Raw genomic sequence first — 5787 nt, forward strand, 5'->3', positions numbered from 1 at the left:
AGAAAAGAAAAATCACTAAATCTGAACTGGAGTGGGATTCTTAACTCCAACACTTAATATCATCAAGAACGGGCTTGAAAGACAAATCCGAACTTGATCTCGAATGGAATAAGAGCCAGTTTTTCTTCTCTTCTTCACAAAACTCAAAGAACCAGAAAAACCCTCGGTTGTGTTTTTTTTTTTTTTTTTCTCAATTTGGGTGGTTATGAACATGATGCCCAAAAAACTGAAAAGGTAGAAGCCTTTTTCTTCCACTATACATCTCCTTTTGGGAGCAAATAAAGGTGGGGTGGGGCCCTTATATGGGCTGGACCCATACCCAATAGATGGTTGAATTGCTTAGCTACCATTTGAATTAAAAACGGTTTGATGTTTGAGTTAGTTTTAAAATATATGGTTTATATTGTTAAAAATATTGACACAAATCTAATTTAATAAAAGAAAATAAAAGTTAATAATTTAAGTGTAAGACTTAATGAGAGGGGATTAAATAAGGTGAGAAATAATAATTGAAATTACAATTTCAAATTTACCATCAGAGATGGACTATATGCACAATTATGGACATTTTAGTAGCCATTAAAATTGACGTTAAAGTTATAATAAAATGACATTTATACCCTTTCTCAAACAAAAATGTAGATGGTAATTTTAGTCCAAAAAAAGTTTCACATTACATTTGCACTTTTATATATAGTATAGATACAACCCCATATATTTTAAAATTGAACAAAACACAAAATCATTGTTTATTCAAGTGGTGACTAATCAATTCAATCATCTGAATCAAATTGATCAATCTATGAAGTCATAGTTAGATAATAAATTTTCTAAAATATAAATTAGTATAGAAAATTATACAAATGTAAAAAAAAATAGACACATTTATGATATTTTTATTAATCTAATTAAAAAAAAAAGTATCATAAACAATAATTATTTCTATTAATAATGAAAATGAAATACATAATTTAAAATTGGAAAAATAAAATATAAAAATTAATTATAAGTAATTCAACTTTTGGGTTAAATGTGTTAACCTTTAATGCCATAAATAAATAACAAAAAATAATAAAATATAAAGATATAAAAATGAAAAAGATACATAAATTTTGCAAAAGAAACTATAGAAAATACAAAAAGAAACTATAGAAAAATTTGAAAACACATCTATAATTCTACATTTACATTACTATTAAAAATATGAATAAAATTGTAAAACTTTCTTTTGACTAAAATATTCATTTTTGAATTTAGACCCTATTTAATTATGAGTTTTAAATTGTAAATTGAACTACTACTTTTCACCTCATTCAATTATCTCTATTTAAATCTTACATTTTTTTTGATAAATGAATAAAAAAAAGATACACAAAAAAGATAAAACATTACAAAAATAAGACTAGCCAAGCAAATAGGCCTGTCACTTGATCCTATTATCATATATTTGAACGAGATGTTTATGCATTCATATTTGGATTTTGCAACTTGCATCCGATTAATAATACAAAACAAAAAAATATATATAAGAATAAAAAAAATACATTACATTTATAGAAAATTTTGGATATGTCATTACTATCATTATCATCATACAGAATTGTCACATGCAAAGCACGTGCACGATTACTAGTACCATTAAAAGTATGAGTGATAATGTGAAACTTTTGTTTGACTAATGTACCCCAATTTTTGAATTTGATACTCTCTACTCTCTAATTGTAAGAAAGAAATGTAATTTGAACAACATTTCTCCTTGTTCAAATCTTTCTCATAAAGTAATATATTTAAGATATTAATTCCTATTAATAATCATTGAATCCTATTCTTGACTAGAACACCCTATTTTTGAATATGATCACTTTCTTGTGAGGGCACAAAATGTAATTTGAACTACTACATTTTTTCTCGATCAATTCCCTCTCATTCACAAAATGTAATTTGAACTACTACATTTCTTCTCGATCAATTCCCTCTCATTATGTTTTATGTTGAGGATATTAACTTTCATTCTTTCATATATTAATTAACTATATTAAAGAAAAATAAGTGTGACAAATAATAATATTTATTAATTATATAAAAATATACAAATTTAAAACCAAAACAAAAATGTCATTGTTTTCCTCTTTGGTGATGAGTCAACAATTCAGCTTTTGTGTCAAATGCAACGTTTTTGAACCGTCATTGACCCGGACGGTTGGACCGTTCAACCTAGAAACCATCGAAGCAAATGTGTAATAGAAAACCTTGGTCAAATGTATCAACCCTAAATGTCATAATTAAATAATAATAAAACTTAAAAATAAAAACGTGTAATAGAAAACATTGGACATATTATTAAAGAAAAAATGAACAAATGAATAGGATCCGGTTAGTTTTGGGGAAGCATCTATGAACAATTAATGCTATACAACAGTCTTGAATCCTGGACAAAAAATCAGCTCAAAGTTAAGAATTTTTGTTTGAGAATTCAGAAGAGTTTGCTGGCGAATTCTTCTGTTGTCTTCTTGTTTCCTCTAGACGATGACAACGATGCAAGATCCCTAAGCTCCGATAGGCTCCTCCCAAGCTGTAAAGCGACCTTAATTTCAAACAGTTCTCCATTTTCTCTCTTCTCAACCTTTTCTTTTAGAGTGGCTTCAACAGACTCTTGCATAAGTCTAAAGAATCCGGCAGAGCTCCTGTACATCTCGAAAACCATTCCAACTTGTCCACCGTGCTCCAAGGTGTTCACCACGCTTGCCAGAGCTCCGGCAGTGACACCTAACAACACTGCCCATGTGGCAATAGGAGATCCCACGAAAGCTGATCCAATGGCGCCAAGGGCAGTTAGTAAAGGACCAGTAATCGCCAAGATCCTGTTCATTTTCAGAGCTACGTTGGCTAACCTCAGGTACTCTGCACTATCCTTTCTCTTCAAAACCCCAACCATCTGCTTCATTTCCTCTTCAAGCTTCTTAGTCCAGCCATTTCTCTCTACATTGCCACCAGGGCCACGTTGTCGTTGTTGCGGCCACCATACAGCGGGTTCTACAGATTCAGGGAACTTGTCAAGCATCGCTCCAAGCAAGGGAAGTGGATAGGCCTTGTCAAGCGCTAACACCTTATCCATCGCGTCCTTTACGTCCATTGGAGTAGGAGTGCCAAGAGCAAGGGTTGTTCGGATCTGCCCGTGAAGCTGCTTGAACAGCCTTGCTGCGTTGCGTTGTTCTTCGGCGAGCTGAGATGGTTGGATCTTGTTCATCACCAACAACAATCCAGTAGCGCCCAAATATAACAGAGTGGATGAAAGCTTGAGTCCCACAAGAGGGGCTCCCATTCCAGAGGTTGCTGCAAGTCCGGTCATGGTGGCAGCAGCCATGGTCATTGTGTTGATGGATGTTAGAAGGAGGTGGTTCCAGTTATTCCTCTGCTCTTCAATGTTTGCGTGCATCTCGGCTCTGTCAGCAACAGCCTCCATTATAGCGGCGTATAGCTCGGAAATCGCAACGGAATTGGAGCTGGAGATTCCCTCATCGTCTCTCGTGGCTGTAGTACTAGTAGTAGTAGTAGGAACAATTGGTATGAAAGGGCATGTTTCGATTTGAGAACTAGTAGTTCTGGCTGTATAACCAGTTCTCATATTCACTTCCTCCACCAAGTCCCCGGCCGGAAGCTTGGGAAGAGAGAGGAAATTGGATGGGGCTTCTGGGGCCTGGAGAGTAGCTTGTATTCTTCTTTGGCGACGTGATGATGACCGGAACGACGAACACACGAGACTAGAAGATCCAAGCGCTTCCATGTTTAATAATCTGCTACTTGCCTTGGCCTTTTGTTGCTGTTGTTTGATGGTGGGTATTGGAAGGCTTTTGGATTAATTGGCTTGAAGATGTGTGAGACGATGAAGCAGCTGACTTTCCCGATCACATTTATATAACGAAGGAGAGAAGAGATCTAGAGAAATGAAAAGATAATAATTCAGTCCTTGTCAACATTTTGAATGGATCAGAGGTTGGACTGTTTCTTTGTTTTGGTTGGTCTCCCCTTCTCTGCTGTGAGACGGGATCTGCTGTCTGCATTCTTATGTTTTGACTTTCAACAGAAAATAAACAGTGAAACGTTGAAACGGGCGGACTGTACTCTTGCCCCCGTTTGGCACGTCTCTCTCTGCGTTCAGTCTGCTGATCGTCTTTGCGTTTTATTATCCGTTTGGTTTGTAGTAGATTTAGTTGTTAAAAGCTAATAAGGTGTCAAAAAGATGCAAAAAACCCGTTTTAGGCTATTTTAAGAAAGTTTCAAATGGAGCCTTTTTATTATTTTTGGGAAATTGTTCAAAATTCATCATCCATTTTTTATGACCATAACTTTTCAAAATGCACTTAGTTTTCATTTTCCAAAATTCACCATCCGTCAAAGTATCGTTAGTATTCATCGGCGAAAATTGTCTACGTCAGCACAAATACAATTTTTATGACCAAAATACCCCTAAATGGCGAATACTGTTCATCGTCCCGAACAGTGGCGGCGATGGATTCAAGTCGCCTCCATTTATGACCAAAACATCTACTGTTCCTCATTTTTTTTCTCAGTTTTTCTCTCTCTCCCTATCTCTTCCTCATCTCCATCGAGCTGAAATGTCAATCGAAATCACTATTCTTCGTCTTCAATTCCGTCTCCATGGATTCAAGTCGCAGCGGTAGTTCCTCCACTCTGCGGTGTCGAACGGGACGGCAAAGGAAGGGTAGTTGAGATCAATGACGCTACTTTCTTGGTGGCGTCACACGTGAATACAATAAGACCAGGATCATCAACGGTGATGTCGTAGACAAGACCAGGATCCCAACCTTTTCTTTTCTATCTTCATAGTTTAACGTTCTGTACTCGGAAGTCCACCAGTCTCAACGTTCACTTCTCATAATTTCAAAATGAATACAATAAGAACAAATTCGAATGATTAAGTTACCGAAAATCGCAATAACAATGCCTTGCCCATCGTATTCAGGATGAGCTTCGACAAATCGGTCGGCTCCGATCTCCTTCATGGGCATCAGTGAAGCTAAGAATGTCGACTCTGTTAGTTTGAAAGAATGAAGAGAACCATTTTCTTCAGCAGATACAACAAAGTTGGAGAGAATAATTTTCATATCTCCGGTTTTCTCACCCACTGCAGTCGTCGGCAATAGATGCACGTCGGCCACCAGTCTCTCGTTCTTATCTAGTCCGATCCCCCTTTTCCGTTGCGATCGGATTGCTCTGTAAAAGTTTCTGGTCCGATGAGGTGTTTTGGTGTTGCGTGACCGATCGACAGGACAAGCCCATCAAAGAGGAAGAAAGACGATAGATAGGAGGAGACAAAGAGAGAGACAATAGATGGGAGGAGATAAGGAGATAAAAATAAGGCGGAAGGCGGAAGAGCGAAGAAACCATCGAAGAGGAAGAAAGATAAGCAGGAGATAATGAAGGCTAAAATAGTAAATTAATGATGACTGTTAATCAAGTTACCGTTATCTCACTGACATGATATTTAAGAGAATTCATAAAAAATGATGGTGGGTTTTAGATAATTATTCTTGATTTGTCTTTACATGTAAAGATTTACAAAAGATATGCCTGAATCAAACGGTGTTCAATCTGTCAAAATCTTAATATGCAGAAACTCACTGCACTGGATCACCTGCCCATGTTTACCCATAACACACTACGGGTGAATTGGGAATATCTCCCCTGCATATAGCATGTACTAGGATATTCTTCATATGTGACTGTAATGTTATATGGGTAGATGTGGGCAGATTTTGTGTGGAT

General features: G+C 36.2%; 1 pseudogene across 1 annotated transcript; it reads right to left on the reverse strand.

Moving 5' to 3' along the window:
* Nucleotides 1-2318: 2318 nt before the first annotated feature.
* On the reverse strand, nucleotides 2319-4131 carry LOC148875074 (putative F-box protein At4g22030 pseudogene; annotated as a pseudogene). The gene has a single exon (XR_016098683.1). The product of XR_016098683.1 is annotated as a putative F-box protein At4g22030 pseudogene (transcript).
* Nucleotides 4132-5787: the final 1656 nt, after the last annotated feature.

Source organism: Nelumbo lutea, chromosome 1 (genome assembly GCF_056320005.1).
Source record: "Nelumbo lutea isolate HS-2025 chromosome 1, American lotus-T2T, whole genome shotgun sequence".
Taxonomy (NCBI): Eukaryota; Viridiplantae; Streptophyta; class Magnoliopsida; order Proteales; family Nelumbonaceae; genus Nelumbo; species Nelumbo lutea.